Source organism: Orcinus orca, chromosome 20, assembly GCF_937001465.1.
Source record: "Orcinus orca chromosome 20, mOrcOrc1.1, whole genome shotgun sequence".
NCBI lineage: Eukaryota > Metazoa > Chordata > Mammalia > Artiodactyla > Delphinidae > Orcinus > Orcinus orca.
The window spans coordinates 54,114,502-54,141,369 of record NC_064578.1 but is presented as its reverse complement, the minus strand read 5'-3'; the positions used below and the strand labels follow the sequence as shown (position 1 = coordinate 54,141,369).

Below are 26,868 nucleotides of genomic sequence, written 5' to 3'. Positions count from 1 at the left end.
TAGATTTCTCAATGTATATCTTTGAGAGAAAGCACACAAAGCAGTATGTGTGCTAAGGCTTGTACCTGAAGATCAACGCTCTGAAACAGAGAATGTATTTTGAAGAGCAACGTTTCAAATGTCATGAATGTTGTAAAAATTTTCATCAGCTATCCACACCTTTGTTGTAATGTGAGCATTGATACAGGTCAGAAACGATAGATATTTACTGAACATGGAAAGAAATTGACCCAACAGTGCATCCTCAGGGTCCACCAAAGAACTCACATTGGGAGGGAATCCTTACGAATGTAAGGATTCCCTTACATTAAGTAAATTTTTTGAATTAGGTACATTTTTTGAGCAATTCTTACAACAGATAACATATCAGAGAATCCATACTAGGAATAAATGTCTTATTTGTCCAAGGTTAATGTGAGATACTGTATGCTGCAGAATCATTGCAAGTGACAATACGTTAAAACGTATGACATGATGTTTGTAGTACCAGAAGAAGGACATATGTAGAAGTATGCCAGTATCTTCTCTGTATAAATATGTAATTATTGGAGTTCTTTTGAAAAGACTACATTATATTTATAACCTTTCAACCTGAAGTTTGAAATCTTGACCTTATGCCTGCATTACAGGTCTTTCATGATAGTCTCTGGGAAGGAATCTATAAAATGAGGGGTCCAATTTGATTAGGTGTGGGTCAGCCACATCCATGTTTCCTGAGAAAACAAGGACCTTGAATTATCAAATTCAATATTGTTTGAATTATCAACAAGGGGGGACAAAAAATAATGTAAAACTGTGACATGATTTATGTTAATTCATGTGTCTTTTAAAAAAATTAATTTTTGGCTGTGTTGGGTCTTCGTTTCTGTGTGAGGGCTTTCTCCAGTTGCGGCGAGCGGGGGCCTCTCACTGTCGCGGCCTCTCCCGTTGCGGAGCACAGGCTCCAGATGCTCAGGCTCAGTAGTTGTGGCTCACGGGCTTAGTTGCTCTGCAGCATGTGGGATCTTCCCAGACCAGGGCTCGAACCCGTGTCCCCTACATTGGCAGGCAGATTCTTAACCACTGTGCCACCACGGAAGCCTCATGTGTCTTTTTGTAGATAGGTCATAGTGGGTTATAGGACAGAATGCTTTACTAACTGACCATGAATAGGTCAGGCAGGACGTTAAGGGAATGGGCTTTTCATGGGAGGAGAGTGACAGGTTAACAGGGACTGATTATGTGGTAGGCAGAATGCATGGGAAAATTTGGTCACTTCCTCCATTGCATGGGAATAGCTGTTGTATAGATCTATGATTAATGAAAAACTAGTCTCATTCTTCGAAATTAAAGGGAGAGCAGTTATCACAAGAGGAAAATTTAATCAAAAGTCCCAGAATTCTAGGGCTTCCATGGTGGCACAGTGGTTAAGAATCCACCTGCCAATGCAGGGGACACGGGTTCGAGCCCTGGAATGGGAAGATCTCACATGCCGCGGAGCAACTGCAGCCCATGTGGCACAACTCATGAGCCTGTGCTCTAGAGCCCGGGAGCCACAACTACTGAGGCCACGTGCTACAACTACTGAAGCTCGCATGCCTAGAGCCCATGCTCTGCAACAAGAGAAGCCACCACAATGAGAAGCCTGCGCACCGCAATGAGGAGTGGCCCCCACTCGCTGCAACTAGAGAAAGCCTGCGTGCAGCAATGAAGACCCAGCACAGCCAAAGATAAATAAATAAAATAAATAAATGTATAAAAAAATAAAGCCCCAGAATTCTATGTGTATATGTATGTTTGACATTTAACTGCTGTCATTGCCTTTTGCTACTGTTTTATTCAGAATGTATCATAGGTCTCTTGTTTTAATTAATAAAATTTAATTATTTTTTATGATCCTAATGAATCATGTTCCTTTCACCACCACAGTTTTCTTCCACCTAGGTACTTTATACCAGAAGGCAACAGTGCATCCGTAGGTTCTTGGGCTTTAGAGAATCTAACAATTTCTGTCCATGATGGTTTCGAACAACTTATAAGTAGATTATTTATCCTTGTGGTGTTGTCTCCAAACTTTTCTCCAGAATATTTTTGTGGCTATAATGAAATGCAGTTCTATGGCAGTTTCTGAGTGTCATGTCATTCTGATGAATTTCTGTCTTTATGATTATAAAATAGATTTCCTTATTCTTGACACATTATTTACTCTTTAATTTACTTTGTATTATGTTAGCCACTATTTTGAATGGTGTTGAAATGGTGTATTTTTTTATGCTTTTTTACTGTGTAAAGTTTTGGAGTGCATTTCTTGTGGGAGACATATTGTTGTCTGTGTTCAAAAAAAGTGCAGTTGAGGGCTTCCCAGGTGGCGCAGTGGTTGAGAGTCCGCCTGCTGATGCAGGGGACACGGGTTCGTGCCCCGGTCCGGGAAGATCCCACATGCCACGGAGCGGCTGGGCCCGTGAGCCATGACCGCTGAGCCTGCGCGTCCGGAGCCTGTGCTCCGCAACGGGATAGGCCACAACAATGAGAGCCCCACGTACAGAAAAAAAAATAAAATAAAATAATAAAAATGTGATACATTTTCTTGTATTCGTATGTGTGGTACACCAGGACGTTCTGATCATTGTACCTGGAAATACTTAAAATGTTAATTTCCCTATCTAAAATTCATCATATTTGAATGGATTCTAGTGTCTCTATGGATGAAATGTTTCATATGTTAGGGATGTGATAAAACGCACTCTGTAGCAGATGTTATCTAAGATATTGTTATCAAAATATCGAGGGTTGAAATGAACTTACTGCATATTTGATAATCTAGTTTTACTTTCTCTAGGGTTCATATAAGAATATACCTCCCTATTAAATGCCCTTAGAAATGTTGCAACGTAATTATTATTTACATGGAAATAAATTCCAGTGTCTTCTGAAGAATATTTCACAACTTTCAAAAATATAAACAAAGAGACGAGCTAAACTATACTGCATCTTGCAAAAAATACAAAGTAAAACGTTCTAATTATCTTCATGATGAACATAGAGTCATCTGAGATTACATTGCTTAGTTTTTATGTACATAAGTATAATTTCATAAACAAGTTTTTCTAGTATATAGTTAAACATAATTTTCACAAGTGTGGAATAGAGCAAGTGTCTCAAAGGATAATGTAGTTCTCATAGAAAGCAAAATATTTTTTCTGTTGCTCCCTATTTTCATGGTATCTATATGAGATGATGGATGCTTACTAAACATTGCGGTAATTATTTCAATATATGTAAGTCAGAACATGATGCTGTACCCCTTAAAATCATACAGTGATGTATGTCACGTACCTCTCAAAACTGGGGATAAAATGTGGTTTTAAAAGGCAAATAAAACACTAGCAAAAAAGAAAGAACAATGCAATTTATAACAATTAAAATTTTAAACCCTTTTAAAAACTCTTTTTAAAACAATGGTTAGGTACGGAAATTATCATATGCCTTAGTCCTCCAGCCTCAAACCCCAAGTTTTGCCCGAGTCTGTGGAACTGAGCAGAGTGTTGGGTTTGTTGTCCTGGCTGAATTAGGAATAGAAAGGAAAAGCTCTTCTGTAGGGTGTCAGTGTGAAATGGCCCATTCTCCCCAGGGAGGGTTTTGTATTTCTCATTCTGGTTTGTAATAAAGAGAGAATTCCAGCTCTTGTTTCCTAAAACTAATTCAACTTCAGGAAATGTTCCCAGATCAAACTACTGCGCCACAGCTACCACTTGGAGGCCCAAGTTCCCGACCACTGAATTGCTGGAGTCTCAGGAGCGGGACATGCGAGCAACCTGCTGGCAAAAACAGCTGTTTATTGAAACCACTTTTAACTTGTTGGGAGAGAAACATCTCAGTTTCCCACATCAGTGGCCCACACATCTGTAAGCTTTTACCTTAAAAGTGTTCCAGAAAGTCACTTAAAATCAGCAGTTACAAGAAAAGGGGAAGCACGGCGCTCTCACTCGCCCCGCCACCCCAGACCCTTTCCCCCGCTCTCTGCGCAGAAGTGGGCTCTCGCCCCGCCCCTAGCCAGTAGAGGCCCGCCCAGAGCCCGCCCCCGGAAGTCCCGCCTGGTCCCTTCGGACGCACGTTCCTCCTGAACCGGAAACGGGGTACACGTGTTGGAGGTCTCGCTACAAAGTATTTCTACTTTGCTGAAAGTATGTGCTGCGCTGTTCCCCGTATTCTGCCTTCAGGGTCTTGGGAGTGACTATTAACCTTACACCCCAGCGCCTGGCCCTCCGGCCGAGTAAATCCAGACGCTGTTACAGGTTGGGTATCTGTTCACTTGGGTTGAAATCGGTGCGAGGTTGCCTGTTCTCGTGGCTTTTCTGCCTTCCATGTAGACACCGCGTTTCGCGTCGTTTTCCTTCATAAAACCCTTCAGTACCCCCGCCCCCCGCACTGAGAAGTCCTCTTCCGCGAGGGGGATTCGCGCCCCCTAGCCTCGCACTCTCGGTCTTCGGTCCACCGAGACACAGCCTTTCGCGACATTTTCCTGCTTAAAATCCTTCATTACCTCCGCCTGCGCCTTGTAAAGTCCCCTTCTGCGAGGTGGATTCGCGCGCCCGCAGCTTCGCTCTCTCCCGCTGCCGGCGAGGCCGTGTCCTCTCCCTGGCCCTGGCATTCTGGAGAGCCCGCTCCTCTCCTGAGACCCCCTCGCTCCCTCCCAGCCCCTCTGTCCTCGCGTCTCCTCAGGCCGGTCCTTGTGCTCCCCCGGCCTCCCTTTCGTAGTCAGCCCTTCCCCTCAGCCCGCATAGAGGGGGGTGACCTGGGCCAGACGTGTGACACCCAGTGTTCTTCCGTCCCAAATTCCAAATGGTCTCTTCCAGTAGCTGGGCATCTTGTTTATTCTCCATCCCTCTAAATATGTGGGGCAGGGGGATCAGGAGAAGCAGAGACACAGTGACTGAGAGACAAGGAGAAAAACTGAGGAGAAAAGAATGAGGGCGGGGCTTCCCTGGTGGCGCAGTGGTTGAGAGTCCGCCTGCCGATGCAGGGAGCGCGGGTTCGTGCCCCGGTCCGGGAGCCATGGCCCGTGGACCATGGCCGCTGGGCCTGCGCGTCCGGAGCCTGTGCTCCGCAGCGGGAGAGGCCGCAGCGGTGAGAGGCCCGCGTACCGCAAAAAAAAAAAAAAAAAAAGAGGGCGAATCGAAGGGAACGTGAACCATGGCTGAGGATCTTGAAGAGGAATAGTAACATAAAATAAATTTAGCCTTGAAAGTCTTGCACTGTGATAAAATATAGAAGTAATTAAAATAGGATCTGCGGGACTGGAGAGCAACATAGTGGGAGGGACCTAGGATCATTGGCAGGAGGGGGATAACAGTGGAGAGGCAACACATAGCGTGGCGGTGGAAGACAAAATAGTTGGAACCTTGGCCTTCAGAGCAACATGGTGCCTGGAGAGATAGAAGAAACAAAGATTTCAGGAGCAGAGGAAGAAAACGAGCAGGAAAGAAGCATAGCCACCTGGAGGTGCTAGAGAGTGGGGACAAAGGGAGCATAACAGGAATAGAAAGACTGTAACCCAAGGGCAGAGAGGGAGCAGAGATGGGGGGAAGAAAGAGGCACGAATATCCAGAGATTTAGGGTAATCAGAAAGGTTTTGGGAAAGAGCCATAAGAGGGGAAACAAGTTGCAGAGTGGACTGGACACATGTGAGGGTCGATATAGGAGGGCAAGAATGAGACAGTTTGGCATCTGGGGCCTGGCAACCTTTGCTGCAGTGCTTACACCTGGACAAACATCTGGAGCAACAGAATACAAAGAAAGTAGAAGGAACTAAAAATAACTGTGTGCATGAACAGTTGGGGCAAATTATAAACAATATACAAAGAAACTAAAAACCCAATTGCCACTTCTGAGGTGTTGGGTGCAAAAACAGGATACTGTGCATGCACCCTGCACACCGCTCCAGCCTGACCCCTGGACCCACCCCTACCTCACTCCATATAAGGGACAAACTTGCCCCCTGACCCTGGGAGCGAGCAAGGGATCCTGTTACTTGTTGCTGCATGAGTCCCAATAAAGCCTTGCCTGAATTTCTTGTGTGGACTCTTAGCAATTTCTATTGATAAAGGAGCCCAAAAATCCTGATCCGTAACAAGAACACCAGCAGAGTGGAGGGGAAGAAAAACAGAGACAAAATAGAAAAAGGGAGAAAGATAAAGAGAATGAAATGGAAACGCACAGTAGTGCAGGTAGTGTTGGGGAAACTGGATCCAGATGGATGGTGAATTGTCTCGATATGGATGATTAAGTTGTGATATGCTGATTTGTGGCTTTAGAATATAGTAAATATAAAATTTGTTTACTTAGGTTTACAGATGAGGATGACAATTGCAAAACTGTTTATAAGATTTGTGCATTTAGTAATTATTTGTATCAGAAGATAACTTCATTATTTATTTATTTTTGGCTGCGTTGGGTCTTCGTTGCTGCTCGCAGGCTTTCTCTAGTTGTGGTGAGCGGGCTTCTCATTGCAGTGGCTTCTCGTTGCAGAGCATGGGCTCTAGGCACGCGGGCTTCAGTAGTTGTGGCATACAGGCTCAGTAGTTGTGGCGAACGGGCTTAGTTCTGTGGCATGTGGGACCTTCCCGTGCCAGGGCTGGAACCCGTGTCCCCTGCATTGGCAGGCAGATTCTTAACCAGTGCACCACCAGGGAAGTCCCTAACTTCATTTTCATGTGGTGTATCACACTGATTGATGTGCAGATATTGAAAAATCCTTGCATCCCTGGGTTAAATCCCACTTGATCATGGTGTATGATCCTTTTAATGTACTGTTGGATTCGGTTTGCTAGTATTTTGTGGAGGATTTTTGCGTCTATGTTCATCAGTGATATTGGCTTGTAATTTTCTTTTTTCTGGTGGCATCTTTTTTTTTTTTTTTTGCGGTACACGGGCCTCTCACTGTCGCGGCCTCTCCCGTTGCGGAGCACAGGCTTCGGACGCGCAGGCTCAGCGGCCATGGCTTACAGGCCCAGTCGCTCTGTGGCATGTGGGATCTTCCTGGACCGGGGCACGAACCCATGTCCCCTGCATCGGCAGGCGGACTCTCAACCACTGCGCCACCAGGGAAGCCCCAATGATGTTTTATATTAACATTCAAAATCAAGTTTAGCCAGTTAGCCTTATATTTTGTTTTCTTCCTTTTTCTGTGGTATGTTAAAATGGCTGTGAGATGATAGGAAGATTTTTTCCTCAGGTCCCTCTTACCTGTTCTGTACAAATGATGAAGGATGGACTAGATTGACTTGGAAGCTTCCAACAGAGTCTCTCTATTCATGATGAAGAAGTTTGCTGAGAGCTTATTTCTCAGCTGACCCCTTACAATGTTTTCTGCACCAACAGCTGTGCTTTTGCAGTGGCCATGCTGCACAGCTTTCAGGATCTCCGTTCCTTGACCAGGCATTGAACCCGAGCCAGGGCAGTGAAAGCCCAGCATCCTAACCACTAGGGCAACTGAAAACTCCCTGTATTTTTAAGTTATTTTAATGTGATTTTTCTGGAAAAGAAGAATTAAATGGTTGGTACCAGTGTGATCTGACCTTGAAAGAGAAGTTTCCATTGCTCAGACCCGTGATAGATGGTGTTTTAAATAGGATGAGCAATAAGGACAGACTCTTCCCACTTAACCCTTCGGGTGACCTTTTTAGAATTCAGTTACGCCCGATTCTGTTCACTCAACTCAGACTTTCTCATAACTGCCTCAGAGAGCCCACTCGTAACATGGAGGTGATCGACTCCACCAGAAATTCTTCATTTGAGCAACAGAGACCCTTGAAATGATTGGCCCAGTTGGGCGTGAGTTTGTGTGTGGCAGTGCCCAGTTGAATTTAGAGTTTTAATTTTAACTTATTTTATTTTATTTATTTACTTATGGCTGCGTTGGGTCTTCGTTGCTGTGCGCGGACTTTCTCTAGTTGTGGTGAGCGGGGGCTACTCTTAGTTGCAGTGCACAGGCTTCTCATTGTGGTGGCTTCTCTTGTTGTGGAGCATGGGCTCTAGGCGCATGGGCTTCAGTAGTTGTGTCATGCGGGCTCAGTAGTTGTGGCACACGGGCTTAGTTGCTCGGCAGCATGTGGGATCTTCCCGGACCAGGGCTCGAACCCGTGTCCCCTGCATTGTCAGGCGGATTCTTAATCACTGCGCCACCAGGGAAGCCCCTAATTTTAATTCTCAGTTCTTACACTCAGACCTCCACTGGCTACCGTTTGTCCGCTGGACAAAATCCTGACTCCTCACTGTGGGTACACAGCCCTGTGTCATCCTCAGGACCCTGCCGGGGTCTCCAGCCTCATCCTGGGAGCTTAACCTTTTCTCATGGTTCACTCTGCCCTGGTCACATTCACCTTTTCTTTGTTCCCAAACACCAAAACCTTTTCTGTCTCAGATCTTAGTTCCTTTCTTACCTTCTCCCTTTAAGTCACCATGGGTCAGGCCCTCTGTCCTCCTTCAGGTCTAGGCTCAGGGAGGTCTCCCCAGCCCCTCCTGACAATCTCTTGTCACACTAATGGTTTTATTGTCCCTACATCAATCACCCTCATGAGAAATGCCCTTCTCCATTGATTATTTGGAGTCTTTCCCATTTTCACTTCACTGAAGAGCACACGTTTTCCTCTCCTTCTGAGGATGGCTGCAACGTCTCACTCTGGGGATGTGTTTAGAAGCTAGGACTGTGGGATGGGCTGAGTAATCTCCCCTAAGGAGAAACCAGGTGAATAGGGTAGGTGATGAGGGTGGTTCCCATATTTGTTCTGGACATTTCGACTTTAATTGATCCTTACCCCATGTGGCTACTTAATTACTCGAAAGCAAAAAGATGTAGGGAGCTGTAAAAAGCCCTACAAATCTGATGTCCTCATGCAGTGTCCTGAGGTGTCCCTGTGTTTAGTCTCCTGTGTCACTGCTCCCCTGTAGCCCCCAGGTATTCCAGTCTCTGCACATCCAGTGACCAGTCGCCACCTTGGACAGGAGCTTTGCCTTCAAGCATTTCATGTGCTCAGAGTCCAGGATAGTGATTTCACTGTGCTAAGTGGGGGGCATAAATCCAGAACCTAAGGGGAATGAAGGAAGTCCCTGTCAAAGAGCTAGCGGACTCCCAACCACTGCGCCACCAGGGAAGCCCTAATTAATCTTTTAATTACCTGTGAGTTGGGAGAACAGGAGACAAGAGACCTGGGGACCCTCTCTCTTTGAGACTTCCTCACTGAATTCCGATGCCTTTGTAACTGAAGTCCATAACGTCCCCAGTTGCTGGTAAATTTTCCCAGGAGGGTCAACTTCTTGACCTTCATACTGAAGGCCCAGCGTCCTTTGGATGGTTTCTTGTGAATATTCCTGTTGCGATGCCTTTGCAGACAGATACTTGTGCCTTTTAGCCCTCTTTGCCCGTGTTTGCATGAGGAGAGGTGGAAAAATGGGGAAATTGAAGGGGGCCCTGTAGGGTTCTATAGGCTGGATATGGCCGCAAGGGCAAGCATCAAGATGAGCCCCATGAATGGTGTGTTCAGCTGTCGCTTTGGTCTCAAGGGGTTTGTGGCAAGGGATGTGTCAGTTCTGGCAGGAGCACCTGTTGTTGGGTTTATGGGTAGTTGCGGGTGCATTGCATGGTTTGAGGTGCCGTAGTGTCTTAGCTCAGGTTCCCTGGGACATAGCTGCTGAGACTGAGGTTTCCATGCATTGGTTTATTTGGATATTTCATGGTTATACCTGGGGACAAATGAAGCCAGTGGATTTCGGCAGAGAAAAACATTTTTCTCCAGTGTTGTGAGAAGTATGGCCTGAGCTGAGCCCACAGGGATCTTTGGGTGCATGAGGATGGGTGCCTTGTCCTCAGTCTATTCATCTAGAGGGTGCCCTACAGCCTCCACACCACAGGTGACTTCTGTTGGGTCTTTTGGATGGTGTAGAATCATTGTGCGATTGTTAGAGTAATACAGGGAAAATTTCAGTGATCGTGTTGTGAGTTATCTTTGGTATTTTTTAGTATTTTGGGTCCCAAATGAAGAAAGTTTTAGATGCACTGTGAAAGATACAGAAGAGAATTTGGAGTGTTTCCGTGGGAGATTTGGGGTTATCACTGGGGCATGTGCACCACTGGAAACATCTTTCTTTTATATATAGTTTTTTGGAGATGACAGTGTTTGGTCTGTGGTCATGGTGAAGGAAAATATATGTAGTTTTCCCTCAGGCGTGATTTATTGAAGTAGAATGTTTTCTCGTATTTTACAGTAGGATGAGTTGATACAGATTGTACGGAGACTGTGTTGGACCCCATGAGAGTTTGTAAGTTCATTTGAGTCCAGAAGGAAAATTATGAGTACTAAGCTTTGAATGGCAAAAGGTTTTCGTTAGGGATATTCTGCTAGGGATGTGTCTGTGGACACAACTGGAGAGGGGCCATTAAGTTCTCTGATGTAGTGAAAGATTTTTCCAAGAATCAGAGGGCAAGTAGCACCACAGTGATCTGCAGCCCAGAGGCTCATCCTTGGGAAGCTGTAGCTGCTACTTTCTGGCTGCCAGGTCAGTGCTGGTTCCTCTACTGTCCTCTCCCTACCTGTGTGAAAATACACACGCGCACGCACAATACACAGAACAGGGAACCCTTGTGCTTTGTTGGTGGGAATGTAAGTGTTAGGGCTTTTATTGAAGACACTATGGAGTTTCCTTAATAAAATAAACATAGAACAGGCACACAGTCTATGACACCCACGTCTGGCTACATATCCAAATGAAATCACATCATCATAGTGAGGTTAGTATTTGTACTCCAATGAATATTATTGCATTATTCAAAACAGCCAAGATGTAGAAAGAACTAAAATGCCTGTTGGCAAGTGAATGGATATAGAAAATACATGTCAGCCATAAATGATGACATTGTGACAAAAAAGAAAGGTATTATATATGGAAACTAGAAATGTCAAACTCATAGAGCCATAGAGTATAAAGATTGTTAGAGTGTAAGTCCCAGAGAGATCCTATTTCTAGTCCGCAGTCCCTCAAAGGATGAATATGCATCTTTCAGCCTTTTAGTTTGTCTCCTGTGGGTAGATCACATGGTTTCATCGTATAATATCTGACCTACAAATCTTGTATTTTGTTTTGCTCTTGTACTGCTCTGTCAAGTTGGGGAATGTATACTCTTCTTGATTTCATATTCTCCTAAGTTGACATGATTTTGCCTCTGAAACTTGTTTTTGAAATACCTAGTCCTAGGGTCTGAAATTTTATCCAGTTTCTCTGCTGTGATGAGCCACCCTTAGTTAATGCACAACTTCAGGTGGACTCTCCATCGTGTGGGTTTGCTGGGTAACAGAAGTTTTTGATGTAGAACAGTTTCCGTCATATGTTGTAATATTTTCCTGCAGCATACAAAATCACCATTTCAAGCTATGTAGTGGAGTGGTCAGCATGTTCTAGGATATGAGACAAAGTATCAACAGAGCCTGGCTGATAAGTCTTTCCAAAGGGTTTTTTCTGATTTTGAGGAATATCACAAACCATTTCTCAAGGGCAGTGACTCTTAGGATGTGTTCATCTATTCCTTCAAGAGACACTCTTGGGATTTACTAGGGATTGGGTTGACTCTGTTGATTGCTTTGGGTAGTATTTACATCTAGAAAATATTGACTACCAATTAATGAACTTGGGATATCTTTGCATTGTGTCCTTTCTAATATTTTTCAGCTGTGTTTTTAGTTTACAGTGTACAAAATCTTTCCCTTTAAATGTCAGCTTATTCCAAGTATTTTACTTATTTCTTTGATGTTATGGTTAATAGAGTTGTTTCTGAATTTCCTTGTTTTTTTTTAAGGAGTGTTTTTTGTTGTTGTTTTTTGTGCCACACAGCACTGCTTGAGGGATCTCAGTTTCCCGATCAGGGATTGAACCCGGACCACAGCAGTGAAAGCGCCAAATCCTAACTACTCGACCACCAGGGAACCAGGGAACCCCCCCTGAATTTCCTTCTTGATTGTTCATTTTTAATTTATAGAAACACAGTTGATTTTATTTGTTGATTTTATCTCATAATTTTTCTGAATTCCTTCATTATTTCTAGCAGGTTTATTTTGCAGAACCTTCAGGGTTTTCTGCATACTAGAACATGTTGTTTGTCAACAGAGATAATTTTGCTTCCTTTTTCTATTTGGATACCGTTTATGTACTTACTTTTTTCTGCCTATGTGTTCCTGCTAGGCTTTCTAGTAATTCGTTTTTAGAAACAGTGAGAGCAGATATCCATGTCTTGTTCCTGATCTTAGAGGAAAATCTGTTGAGTATGATGTTAGCCATGGGCTGTTACTGTATGTCCTTAATGTTGAGGAATTTTTGTCTATTTTTAGTTGATTGAGTGTTGTTATCATAAAAGACTGTTGACATTTGTCAACTGCTTTTTCTGCATCAGTAGAGATGATCATGTTGTCTTTTTCTTTCATTCTGTTAACATGCTGTTTTACATTGAACGATTTCCATATGTTGAACCATCCTTATATTTTAAAAATACATTCCCATTAGCCATGGTATATAATCGTTTTAATGTGCTATTGAGTTGTTAGGTATAATGTGTAGAGTTTTATCATAGCTTCTTTATATCATTTTGATGTATTCATGTTCTGTAGTAATATTCCCTATTTCATTTGAAATTAGTAGTTTTATTTATTGTGAACAGAGGAGGGACAAATTATTTGTGACGGAAGCTGCAGTATCATATATTGTAATAATTACCTATTAATTATCACCCTGTGAGATTATACATGTCTGCCCTTTGATAACAAGGTTGGCTGCTTGACTTAGGCAACCCTTACTTCCCTTTGAGAGGATTGTACTTCCTTGCTCATTTATGCCTTTTGAGTTCCCGGGCCAGTATGGTGTGAGTAGAATGGCATGTTTCAACCTGAAATCAAAGCTTTTATTTGCTTCATATAACCCTGTCTTCTCTCTACTGCAAGAATGGTCTTGGATAGACTGAAATTTTACCGGGAATGACAATCAAATTATTGAAAGAAGCAAGAGGTGAATAATGATTCATATAATATAAGGAAGCAATCAGTGTTTCTTGTTGTAAGCCATTGAGAATGCAGGAATATTTGTTACCATAGCAAAACTTGTAGCCAGTTAACTGGTACACTTTCAATGACCTTTTTTTTTACCATACCCATCTTAACCTCCCAAAGTCAAGGTTATAGGTGAGAACTCATTATCTCCAGTAATTACTCCACCTTTAACCCTTGGATTCACTTCCTAAATTATTACCCCTATTCCTTCTCATATATTGCCTCTTGCCATTAGAACATGCATTTACTCTTTTTAAAAAACTATTTATTTATTTATTTAGGCTGCGCCATATCTTAGTTGCAGCACGCGGGATCTTCGTTGTGGCATGCGGGATCTTTTAGTTACGGCATGCGGACTTCTTAGTTGCGGCATGCATGCGGGATCTAGTTCCCCAACCAGGGATGGAACCTGGGCCCCCTGCATTGGGAGCACAGAGTCTTACCCACTGGACCACCAGGAAAGTCCCGCATTTATTCTTATTTATTTATTTTTAACATCTTTATTGGAGTATAATCGCTTTACAATGGTGTGTTAGTTTCTGCTGTATAACAAAGTGAATCAGCTATATGTATTCATATATCCCCATATCCCCTCCCTCTTGTGTGTCCGTCCCACCCTCCCTATTCCACCCCTCTAGCTGGTCACAAAGCACCGAGCTGATCTCCTTGTGCTATGTGGCTGCTTCCTACTAGCTATCTATTTTACATTTGGTAGTGTATATATGTCCATGCTACTCTCTCACTTAGTCCCAGCTTACCCTTCCCCCTCCCTGTGTCCTCATGTCCATTCTCTACGTCTGCATCTTTATTCCTGTCCTGCCTCTAGGTTCTTCAGAACCATTTTTTTTTTTTTTTTAGATTCCATATATACGTGTTAGCATATGGTATTTGTTTTTCTCTTCTGACTTACTTCACTCTGTATGACAGACTCTAGGTCCATCCACCTCACTACAAATAACTCAATTTAATTTCTTTTTATGGCTAATATTCCATTGTATATATGTGCCACATCTTCTTTATCCATTCATCTGCCGATGGACACTTAGGTTGCTTCCAAGTCCTGGCTATTGAAAGTAGTGCTGCAGTGAACATTGTGGTACATGACTCTTTTTGAATTATGGTTTCCTCAGGGTATATGCCCAATAGTGGGATTGCTGGGTCGTATGGTAGTTCTATTTGTAGTTTTTTAAGGAGCCTCCATACTTATTTATTTCTATTGAAGTATAGCTGATGTACCATGATTGAAGTATAGCTGATGTACCATGTCGTGTTAGTTTCAGATGTACAGTAAAGTGATTCACATATATATATTCTGTTTTGGATTCTAATCCATTATAGGATATTACAAGATATTGATTTTAGTTCCCTGTGCTGTACAGTAGGTATTTGTTTTTTGTCTATTTGATATATAGTGCTGTATATCTGTTAATCCCAAACTCTAATTTATTCCTCCCCCACTTTCCCCTTTTGTAACGATAAGTTTGTTTTCTATGTTTTTGAGTTTATTTCTGTTTTGTAAATAAGTACACTTGTATAGTAGATTCATTTGTTTTTAATTCAATTGCAAATATATTACGTTCATTGTCTAACTACCCTTAAGGGGCTTTGTGTTTTCAGTTATAAAACTTCCAACTGGTTTATCATGATCAAATATTTGTAAATAATCTCACTGAAATTGCCCTATTTCATGGTGCCGCCTTCCTCTGAATGAGGAAGCCTCGGAACTGGATGAGCTCAGTTAAGACTAAATTTTGGTCTGAAAATATCCTCTAGGATTTTGTTCAGTTTATGGTTCATAGATTTCTGACTTGGTGATTTAGAGCAACATATTTCAGCACTTAATGATTTCTCTTGTATGTGACAGGGAGAGTCACAACACAGGCACAATGAGTATGAAGGGTCCTTCAATGCCATCCAAAGTCATAAACGCTAAGGTTCCTGGGCAAGTTTGTTATTACCAGTATTAGTTTAAATTTTCTAATATTCCTTTATTCAAATATAACACATGTATTTATTATTTTTTGAATTTCGCTTTCTGTCATATTACGGAGTGAAAATGTTAGACTTTACTTAAACTCTGTAACTTGAAAATATCAAAGGTTAAAGAGCTCCTTTTCTTCTTTTGTGCTAAAGGAAACAGCTTACTTAGCCAAGAACTACACCTCCCTGTCAATTTTAGCGTGACTCAAGATAGCTCCCTTGTTTCCTTAGGAACCAGCCAGATAGGAATACTCCAAATTCCCAGCCTCAGTGTCATCCTCAGTTGTCCTCAGTGATCACTGGGTACAATGACCGTTACCATGATTTTTTTTTTTTTTTATTTTTTTTATGTTATGCGGGCCTCTCACTGCTGCGGCCTCTCCCGCTGTGGAGCACAGGCCCCAGACGTGCTATGGCCCAGCCGCTCCGCGGCATGTGGGACCCTCCCGGACCGGGGCACGAACCCGTGTCCCCTGCATTGGTAGGCGGACTCTCAACCACTGCGCCACCAGGGAAGCCCCGTTACCATGATTTAATCAAAATTTAGTAGGCTTTTCTCCCCTCCCAAGGTCACTATTTTAGACCGCTTTTGAGCATTGTAATTCAGAACAACAGCACTGCCTGAACATCTCCTCCAAGTAGGAGACTTTAGTGTAAAACATCCCCTGGGAATGTAGCCTCAGGCCACCTAATCATCCACTCTTCCATATGGGGGCTTTCCTACCTTGTTGACCTCTGGGTGTAAAAGAAAAACTGTTCATTGGTCTGACTTTTTTTTTTTTTTTTTTGCGGTACGCGGGCCTCTCACTGTTGTGGCCTCTCCCGTTGCGGAGCACAGGCTCCGGACACGCAGGCTCAGCGGCCATGGCTCACGGGCCCAGCCGCTCCGCGGCATGTGGGATCTTCCTGGACCGGGACACAAACCCGTGTCCCCTGCATCGGCAGGCGGACTCTCAACCACTGTGCCACCAGGGAAGCCCTGCAGAAGCTCTTTATCGGAGGTTTGAGCTTTGAAACAACTGATGAGTGTCTGAGGAGCCATTCTGAGCAGCGGGGAATGCTCACACATTGTGTGGCCACGAGGGATCCAAACACCAGGCGCTGCAGAGGCTTCAGGGTTGTCACATATGCCACTGTGGAGGAGGTGGATGCAGTCATGAATGCAAGGCCACACAAGGTGGATGGAAGAGTTGTGGAACCAAAAAGGGCCGTCTCAAGAGAAGATTCTCAAAGACCTGGTGCCCACTTAACTGTGAAAAAGATTTTTGTTGGTGGCATTAAAGAAGGTGCTGAAGAACATCACCTAAGAGATTATTTTGAACAGTATGGGAAGACTGAAGTGACTGAAACCATGACTGACCAAGGTAGTGGCAAAAAGAGAGGCTTTGCTTTCGTAACCTTTGATGACCATGACTCTGTAGACAAGACTGTCAGTCAGAAATACCACCCGGTGAATGGCCACAACTGTGAAGTAAGGAAAGCCCTGTCTAAGCAAGAGATGGCTAGTTCCCCATCCAGCCAGAGGTCGAAGTGGTTCTGGAAACTTTGGTGGTGGTCGTGGAGGGGGTTTTGGTGCGAATGACAGGTTTGGTCGTGGAGGAGACTTCAGTGGCCGAGGTGCCTTTGGTGGCAGCCGCGGTGGCGGGGGATATGGTGGCAGTGGGGATGGCTATAATGGGTTCGGTAACGATGGAAGCCATTTTGGAGGTGGTGGAAGCTACAATGATTCTGGCAGTTACAACAAACAATCTGCAAATTTTGGACCCATGAAAGGAAGAAACTTTGGAGGCAGAAGTGCTGGCCCCTGTGGTGGTGGAGACCAATACTTTGCCAAACCACAAAACCAAGGTGGCTGTGGCGGTTCCAGCCGCAGCAGGAGCTGTGGTGGGGGCAGAAGGGTTTAACTACTCCCGGGAAGCAAAGCTTAGCAGGAGAGGAGAGACAGAGAAGTGACGGGGAAACTCCAGGTTACAAAAGATTTGTGAACTCAGTCAAGCACAGTGGTGGCCGGGCCTAACTGCTACCAAGAAGACATGTTTTAGACAGTACTCGTGTGTGGGGAAAAAAACCTCGAGGACTGTATTTGTGGCTAATCGTATAACAGGTTTTTTTATTTTATTTATTTATTTTTTGCGGTACGCGGGCCTCTCACTGTTGTGGCCTCTCCCGTTGCGGGGCACAGGTTCCGGACGCACAGGCTCCAGAAGCGCAGGCTCAGCGGCCATGGCTCACGGGCCCAGCCGCTCCACGGCATGTGGGATTGTTAGACCTGCGCGGTCTCCTAGGAGTTTCGACTCGCCCAGGAAACAACAAGAGTCGGAAGTCGATGCAAAACGCAAGAGGTTTATTGAAGGCCGGTGCACCGGGGTTCCTTGGTCCTCACGCAGGAGGTCGAAGAAGGAACCCTTTTGGGCGCGAATATGTCAGTTTTATAGGTTCCCACTTCCCCGTATGTAAATTATAGATTTGGTTGTGTTCTCCTGCTGATTGGTCCCGGCTTAGGCTCGGACCAGAGAGGGAACTTGTCCCCAGCTGCCTGATTGGTCTTTGACAGACACCTTTTTTACATTTTGTTATCTCCCTCCTTCTCGGAAGGGGGCCGGACATCCTGGAAATTCACCCATTGTCTAAGAAGCCCCTATTGTCTGGAGAGTTCTTAATCATTAGCTGGAACAATGTCCCTCGAGTCCCACATTCCCCCCTTTTTCTTGTGACTATTGATTCCAATCATGGAATCTCAACCTTCTGTTCGTAAACTTTGGTACTGTTGCCTTAACATTAGAACTTGTACAGTACTGATACGTTCTCTAATAAATGCTATCAAGCGATTTAGAACACATGGTCCAAAAGTTAAAATCAACAATAAAACAATAAGAGGTCCCAACAGAGTAGAGATTAAGGTGGTAAACCAGGGGGATTTATCAAACCATGATTGAAACCATCCTTTTTCGTTTTCTCTCTCCCTTTGCCTTTTATCTAAGCGTTCCCCGAGTTTATCCATGGTTTTGGTAATGGTTCCTGAATGATCAATATAAAAGCAACATTCTTCTTTTAGAGCGGCGCATAATCCCCCTTCTTTAAGAAACAGCAAATCTAGGCCTCTTCTATTCTGCAACACCATTTCTGAAAGTGAGGTGAGTGATTCCTTTAGTTGAGTTATGGAACTTTCTAATGCCCGAAGGTCGATGTCTACAGCCTGTCTTAAACTTGCATAATACTGGGGTTGTTGTATGAGGGCTGTGGTTCCTGTTCCTATCCCGGCAGATATTCTTAGTCCTAGAAGGACAGCCAATGTGAGGATTACAGGTTCTCTCTTCCTTCTTGTTTTTCCCTCGTATTCATCTAAGAAGGACGAATCTGAATGATAGATAAGTCTAGGAACTAATTGCACTAGCACACAAAAATCAGCTGAATTGTTGAGAACCTCTAGAGAGACACAAGGGGTTAGCCCCGTGTTACATGCCCACCATCCATCTTGGGGAGGTACAAGATATCCCGAGCCTGAAGGGAGGCTGAAATCATGACAAAGGTGTCGATGGGACTGGGGAGGTGTTCCTATACAAGTACCATTTCCAGAAACCGAAGACAGAGTTAATTTACTGTTCCCTTTCTGTTTCCATTGACAATGGTCCGGGGAGCTGACATTAATATAATTAGAACTATATCCTATAGCATCATAATAAGGGGGAGGGGCAGCATAACAGAGCCAACATGATTTTGTAGCCTCCGGGTTTGTAGCATTAAGGACCGTAAAGGCTGCCTGCACCAAAGAAAGCATCCTATCCTGAGGAGTCCCAGGCTTAACTGTGGGTTCTTTGGATCCAGAGGTTTCATTAGTCTCATTCTTTGTTGACGTAGTTGAAGGGGCCGGGGGAAGCAAAGGGGGGCCAAGTACGGGATTTGGGCCTATTGATATAGGAGCAGGAGTCTCAATCTTTAGCTTAAGGGTCATTAATATTCCCAAATCATATCCATTCTTGTAAAATCTAATGCCCCATGAGTGGCCATTTACCCATTTTTTATCTCTTTTTCTGGGATTACTAAAGGAAATTTTAAGGGGATGACACCATCCTGAACATTTACTCCGGTGTCCGGTATCCTCATTATGAGAATAATTAGCCGTTACAGTAATAAAATCCCAAGTTGAGGTGGGTTTCCAATTAGTATCCCCGGTAGTTTCACATCCCCAGCTTTTGCAATAAAAGTTTTCAGTTCCACCACATTTATAATTCAGAGATCGAGGGCAGTGGAACCCGGGTCATACGTAGAAAGTGAGGATACCAAGCATCATTCTTTTGCCTGCATTTTTGCAACCCGGCCCGAACTAATCAGTTTCCGAAACTTTGGAAGGGGCAGTGTTCATATCATGAGAATCTTCTGTATCCTAATAAGGTGTTCCTATAACCAATTTACAAACATCAGGAAAAAAGATCTGGCCACCAGGTCCAGGGGGGTGCAGTATGACTAATGGACCAGGTTACATCTCCAGTCTGAGAAATTACCTGCCAAGTTAAACGTTGGGGGAGGTGAGGGTTAAAATCACTTACAGTCAGTAAAGGCAGTAAAACCAAAATTATAAGTCTTAGGTTCGTAGAAGCTTGAGTTTGAGCGGGTTGTCGGTTCTTTGGGCCCGCCATCCTGATGATGCCGTCGCTGGTGCAGCCTTCACATGTGAAGCATGGATCCAGGCAGCGATGCCGTCCACTTTTATGGCCGTTGGGGTGGTGAGGAGGACGGTGTATGGTCCTTTCCATCGAGGTTCCAACGTCTGGGTTCGATGCCGACGGACGTATACGGAGTCTCCGACTTGGAAAGGATGAGTTTCTCCCGGTGTTCCCGGTTGGTAGGCCTCGGCGAGTTGGGACCATATTTTTTTTCTGGACCAATTGGAGTCCTAGTAGCCTAGCATATAAGTCAGTGTTATTTTGACAATCAGGTTTTATTTCTTTTCCTAAAGTGAGGAGGGGAGGCGGGGCACCATATAATATTTCAAAAGGAGTAAGATGGTATCGGGAAGGTGTATTTCTAACCCGGAATAGGGCCAAAGGAAGGAGCACCGTCCAATCGGTACCGCCAGTCTCCAAGGACAATTTGGCTAGGGTCTCTTTTAGAGTCCTATTCATTCTTTTTACCTGACCTGAACTTTGGGGTCTATAGGCACAATGTAATTTCCAATCAGTCCCCAAATATCTGGCCACATCCTGACTTACCTGGGCGACGAAGGCTGGACCATTATCAGACCCTATTACCTTTGGTGCTCCAAATCGAGGAAAAACTTCTTCTAAAATCTTCTTGGCTACTACAGCAGCTGTTTCTTTCTTTGTTGGGAAAGCCTCTATCCATCCTGAAATAGTGTCTACAAAAACTAAAAGGTATTTATTACCGTACCTTCCAGGACGCACTTCGGTAAAGTCCACCTCCCAGTAAGTTCCTGGGCGGTCCCCCCTGAGTCTCTTTCCAGTTTCAAGTTTCCCTTTGTGAGCATTTACCTGTTGACATGGGACGCATTCCTGCACAATTTGTTCAGCTAATTTTGTCATTTCAGGGGTTTTGTACCCGGCTTTTTGTAACAAGGCTACCATCTTTTTAGTCCCCAAATGTGTCCATCTGTGCATCTGTTGTAACATGGATTCTGCTTGCTGAGGGGACAAAGTTCCTTTTGTTGTGGCCGGGATGATTTCTTCATCGCGGCCTGGTTTTTCAGGAACTTTATCTGACAGTCCTAAAATGACTTCTCCCGATGCTATTTCTCGGGCCACTTGGTCAGCCATATTATTTCCCCTAATTATTGGGGTATTTCCTTTTTGATGTCCAGGGCAGTGGATGATACTGACTTTAGTAGGAAGCATGAGTGCAGTCAACAAAGCCACGATTTCGTCTTTGTTTTTAATTTCTTTGCCACCTGAAGTTAGTAGCCCTCTCTGTTGGTAAATGGCACCGTGGATATGAGCGGTAGCAAACGCATATCTACTGTCTGTGTAGATGTTTACTTTTTTATTCTCTGCCATCTCTAATGCCCTCGTCAGGGCAATTAATTCAGCTCGTTGGGCTGAGGTCCCTTGTGGTAGCGCCGCTGCCCATATGACTTGTTTTCCGTCTACCACGGCTGCCCCAGTTCGACGCTTACCTTCCTCCAGGAAACTGCTCCCATCCGTGAACCAGGTGAAATCAGCATCAGGGAGGGGCAGGTCCATCAGATCTGGCCTACTGCCGTGTGCTGCGGCCAGTACTTCCTGACAATCATGTATGATGGTGGAGCCTTCCAAGTCAGGATCAGGTAGCAAGGTGGCTGGATTGAGTCCTGTGGCTGGAGCAAACTTGATGCGATCTGAGTTTAGCAACAGGGTTTGGTAATGGGTCATCCTGGCATTAGTTAGCCACCTATCCGGTGGTTGATGGACTACATTTTCCAGGGCATGAGGAGCTGTTATCGTTAGATTTTGTCCTAAAGTTAGTTTGTCAGCATCTTTGACTAGAACGGCCACTGCAGCGATTATCTTTAAACAGGTGGGCCATCCTGATGCCACAGGGTCCAATTTTTTTGACAAATAAGCAACTGGGCGATTCCAGGGACCCAATTTCTGAGTCAATACTCCTTTTGCAATGCCCTTATTTTCGGCCACATATAAATGAAAAGGTTTGGTTACATCTGGCAGTCCTAGGGCTGGAGCTGAAAGTAAAGCTCGTTTGATTTGGTCAAAAGCCCGTTGTTCCTTATCGCCCCAAACGAAAGGAGTGCTGTTTTTGGTTAGGGGGTACAATGGGGCCGCCAGCTCAGCAAACCCTGGAATCCATAGTCTACAGAATCCGGCCGTCCCCAAAAATTCTCTAACCTGCCTGGCGTTTTTGGGAGCCGGAATTTGGGCCACTGTATCCTTTCTGCTCTCCGTGAGCCATCTTTGCCCCCCTTTTAATAGATACCCCAGGTAACTGACCTGTTGTTGGCATATTTGTGCTTTCTTGGCTGAGGCTCTATATCCCAGGGTTCCAAGTTCCGTTAACAGTTTTTCAGTACCCTTGATACAATCTTCTTGGGTCTCAGCAGCTAATAAAATATCATCAACGTATTGGAGTAATGTTACCTGGGGATTTGATTCTCTATATAATGCCAAATCCTGATGGAGGGCTTCATCAAAGATGGTCGGGGAGTTCTTAAATCCCTGAGGTAGTCGTGTCCATGTCAGCTGACCAGACATTCCCGATGTTGGATCTTTCCATTCGAAGGCAAAGTAGGGTTGGCTCAGGGGAGAGAGTCTTAAACAGAAAAAAGCATCTTTAAGGTCCAAAACAGTATACCACGTATGTTGAGGTGGAAGAGTGCTCAGGAGGTTGTAAGGGTTTGGAACTGTGGGGTGGAGGTCTGCCACCCGTTTGTTTACCTCTCGTAGATCCTGCACCGGCCGATAATCATTTGTTCCTGGTTTCTTTACCGGCAGGAGAGGGGTGTTCCATGCTGATTGACATCTTATTAAGATGCCCAAGTCTAGTAGCCTCTGCATATGGGGACGGATACCGTCTTTGGCTTCTCTACTCATGGGGTATTGACGGACCGTTATTGGGGTGGCAGTTGCCTTGAGTTCCACTAGCACCGGGGGCCGATTTTTGGCCATCCCCATACCGGCAGTTTCTGCCCAGGCTTGAGGGAACCGAGTTACCCAATCTGTAACATTAACTCGTGAGGATGAAGGCTGCTCGTATAATTTATATTCATCTTCTAATTTCATAGTCAATATTTGAAGTAACCTTCCTTTATTATCAGTTATGGTGGGACCTTCTGGCTGAAAGTGGATTTGAGCCCCTACTTTGGAGAGTAAATTTCTTCCCAGCAAAGGATAGGGGCATTCCGGAATAATCAAAAATGAATGGGTTACTCGTCCAATCCCAAGATCTACTGTCCTTCGTGTGGTCCATGAATATTGTTTATTCCCAGTGGCTCCTTGTACCCATGACCTTTTAGCTGAGATAGGACCTTTTGAGTGGAGAAGGACGGAGTGCTGGGCTCCGGTATCCACCAAAAATTGAACAGGTTCCCCCTCCACTTTAAGAGTTACCCGGGGCTCGGGGAGAGAGTTCGAGCCCTGACTTCCCTAGTCTTCTTCTTCCAATGTTAAGATTTTGTTTCTGGTTGGCCTTCCTCCATTCTTTTTTTAGGGCATTCTCTCGCCTAATGTCCTTTTTCTTTACAGTAGGCACATTGGTCCTTGTCTAATGGCCGCCTTCTGTCTGCCGTTCGCCCTTTCTGCCTATTCCTATCCCCTATATTTCTTCCTCCAACCACAGTGGCCAGTATCTTACTTAAATTCCTCTCCTGTCTCTTATCCCGTCTTATTTCACGGGCTTCCTGCTCTTTCTGCTTTCTTTTTTCCTTCTCTTCCTCTGTTTCTCTTTTGTTATATACTTTATCTGCCTCTTTTACTAACTCCTGAAGCGAAAATCCCTGCAAGCCATCTAGCCTCTGTAATTTCTTCTTAATATCAGGGGCCGCTTGATCTATGAAAGCCATTGCTATAGTAGCCCTATGTTCCTCCGAAGTTGGATCATAAGGGGTAAAGCGTCTAAAGGCTTCCATTAAACGTTCTAGGAACACAGTTGGAGATTCCTGGGGCCCCTGAGTGACTTCCCTTACCTTAGCCAAATTAGTGGGCCGTCTGGCCGCTCCATGGAGACCCGCCACCAGAGCCTGGCGATACATTTTCAGGCGCTCCCTACCTTCCGGGGCATTGAAATCCCAGTTTGGCCTGACGAGTGGGAAACCAGCATCAATCTCGTTAGGCAGCTGGGTAGGTTGCCCATTGGCGCCTAATACATTTTTTTCTGGCTTCTAAAAGAACCCGTTGCCTCTCCTCAGTCGTTAGGAGAGTCTGGAGCAGCTGCTGACAATCATCCCATGTGGGCTGGTGGGAGAAAACAAGAGATTCTATTAAAGCGGTAAGGGCCTGTGGATTTTCGGAAAAAGTTGGGTTATGCATTTTCCAATTATAAAGATCTGCAGAGGAAAAGGGCCAATATTGGAGAGGTCTATTCCCTTGGCCGTCGGGGGGGCCATATTCTCTAAGAGGTAGGGCAGTGGAGTCCGGGGAGATAGCCCTACGGCTCCTAGTGCCCGCTGAGGGACCCCTTTCTTCTTCCATCATGGATGGTTCCCTTGGTGCCGAGGGCAGTGGAGCTGGGGGTCCTCTAGGTGGTAGGGGATTTAGGGCCGGAGGATAAGGGGGTGGGGAATCCAAAAGAAGCAAATCGGACTGCGGGTCAGGATAAATCGCCTTCGGTGGATCCGGGGCGTCGGGTAGCTTCTCCGTGTTGGGGTTTTTCTTTAAGGCTAATATCTCCGACGCTGCTGATGTATGCGCGGACGTACCTGTTGAGGAAACAAAGGGCCGGACCCACGGAGGTGGGGAGAGAATTAAATCTTCCCAGACCAAGACATATGGTACTTGGTCTGGGTGTCCGTGGGGATCTATATTAAATATCTTAGACTTCAGCAGCTTAATCTTGTCTAATAAAAAGGATCCTTCGGGGGGCCATCCTATCTGAAATGTTGGCCATTCAGAGGCACACAAAGTCTGCCACTTTCCTTTCTTTACCTCTACCGAAAAATTATGGGCTCTGGCCCGAACTTCGGTCCAATGGCTTAGGGTAAGGGAAAGAGGAGTCGTCATAGTTTGTCCCATTGTCGTCCGTCAGAGAAGAAGAATAGACCACAATACAGAAACAGTTAAAACTCCACGAAACACATATACGCATGGGCCACCGCGAGCTCGCTTCAAAACCGAAACCTCTTCAGATGGCAGTTATCACCAAGGGAACTGCCGAAACCGAGTGAAGGGGAGACAGAGTTTGCCTCTCCTTCCAGATGAGCCACCAGGGCGGCCCCTAGGGCTCATGGACGCCGGCTATTAGCACGTCTGCCTAGCCAGAGGTCCGATACAGATTCCATAATAAGCCGATTCTTACGGCTTTCCTCCGATAATGGCCCACAAAGAACAAGGGACAAACAGACAATCAAGCTCGAGCTTACCTGGTACCTCCAACTCCCGATGTTCTTGTGGTCCGGGGCGAGTGGAATCCCGGACGAGCCCCCAAATGTTAGACCTGCGCGGTCTCCTAGGAGTTTCGACTCGCCCAGGAAACAACAAGAGTCGGAAGTCGATGCAAAACGCAAGAGGTTTATTGAAGGCCGGTGCACCGGGGTTCCTTGGTCCTCACGCAGGAGGTCGAAGAAGGAACCCTTTTGGGCGCGAATATGTCAGTTTTATAGGTTCCCACTTCCCCGTATGTAAATTATAGATTTGGTTGTGTTCTCCTGCTGATTGGTCCCGGCTTAGGCTCGGACCAGAGAGGGAACTTGTCCCCAGCTGCCTGATTGGTCTTTGACAGACACCTTTTTTACATTTTGTTATCTCCCTCCTTCTCCCCAGCTGCCTGATTGGTCTTTGACAGACACCTTTTTTACATTTTGTTATCTCCCTCCTTCTCGGAAGGGGGCCGGACATCCTGGAAATTCACCCATTGTCTAAGAAGCCCCTATTGTCTGGAGAGTTCTTAATCATTAGCTGGAACAATGTCCCTCGAGTCCCACAGGATCTTCCCGGACCGGGGCACGAAACCGTGTCTCCTGCATCGGCAGGCGGACTCTCAACCACTGCGCCACCAGGGAAGCCCTAACAGGTTACTTTAGTTTTTGTTCTGTGGAAAGTGTAAAGCATTCCAACAAAGGGTTTTAATGTAGATTTTTTTTTTTTTTTTTGCACCCATGCTGTTGATTGCTAAATGTAATAGTCTGATCATGACGCTGAATAAATGTGTGTGTTTTTTTTAAATGTGCTGTGTAGTTAGTTTACTCTGAAGCCATTTTGGTAAACTACCCCAACAGTGTGACGTTAGAATTCCTTCAGGGTGATGCCAGGTTCCATTCAAAGTTTATTTACAACCTGCTTTGGTGGAGAAGCTATGAACTGACCGTTACTGTGTCGTGACCTAGAGTTCACCGTTAAAAGGGTCACCCAAGCAAAGTCATGGAGTTTTTTGGTTATTAATATGATTGTTGGCACATCCTGTGCAATATATCTAAATTGAATTATGATACCAGATAAAGTTAGAGATGGGAATGAAGCTTGTGTGTCATCCATTATCATGTGTAATCAACAAATGATTTAATACCCTCTTAAAAAGAAATTCGACCTTTTAATGGTTCTATGATCAATGGTTATCTATAGTTTTACAGTGGCTGTTGAATGACTCTGTAGGTATTTTGTGAAAAAGCAGGGAAGAATGATGAAATCCTTTATGCACAAGGATTGGTAGTATTATCAGGGAAAATACAAAAAAGTAGGGAATGAGCGTGAGGATATGTTGCTCCAAACCTTAACTCCTCTGGCTGAGCTAGCTGTCCCAGCTGCTCTGACAGTTATGCCACTATATACACCCCTTCTACCACTTTCCATTCCTATCCAGCCCGTATTCCTTACACTGAGGCCCAGGACAGCCCCTTATAGGGGTCAGATAGAAAATCCTGTGTTAGTTTCAGGGGTACGGGGACTTGGTCTGGTATTGCCATCTGAGACCCGACAGGGCACCCAATTTGGGCCAGGAGCCATTTCCGGGACGGGCAGTTCCCCTTACGCCGTTATCTCATAGGGGGCGTAAATGCAAATGAATAGCCGGCTGGGTTTCTCAGACTTGTTTAATTGGAAAGATTGCAGTCCTCATAAGATCGCAGCCCTCCTTATAGGGAGGATCCCCTACACCTGAAGCCCACTTGGAAGCACCCACAGCTGAACCGAATTGGGACCCCAGTCAGGGAAGAAGGCCCTTATTAGAG

General features: G+C 44.9%; 1 protein-coding gene and 1 long non-coding RNA gene across 2 annotated transcripts in view; both read right to left on the bottom strand.

Moving 5' to 3' along the window:
* Positions 1-26,868, bottom strand: part of LOC101279864 (zinc finger protein 160-like) — a 325,017-nt gene that overhangs the window by 99,954 nt on the left and 198,195 nt on the right. The window lies entirely within an intron of this gene.
* LOC125962708 (uncharacterized) lies at positions 17,371-25,631 on the bottom strand. The gene is made up of 2 exons (XR_007474343.1): positions 25,275-25,631; positions 17,371-17,452 (listed from the first exon to the last, which is right to left on the bottom strand). It is a non-coding gene; the product is annotated as an uncharacterized LOC125962708 (long non-coding RNA).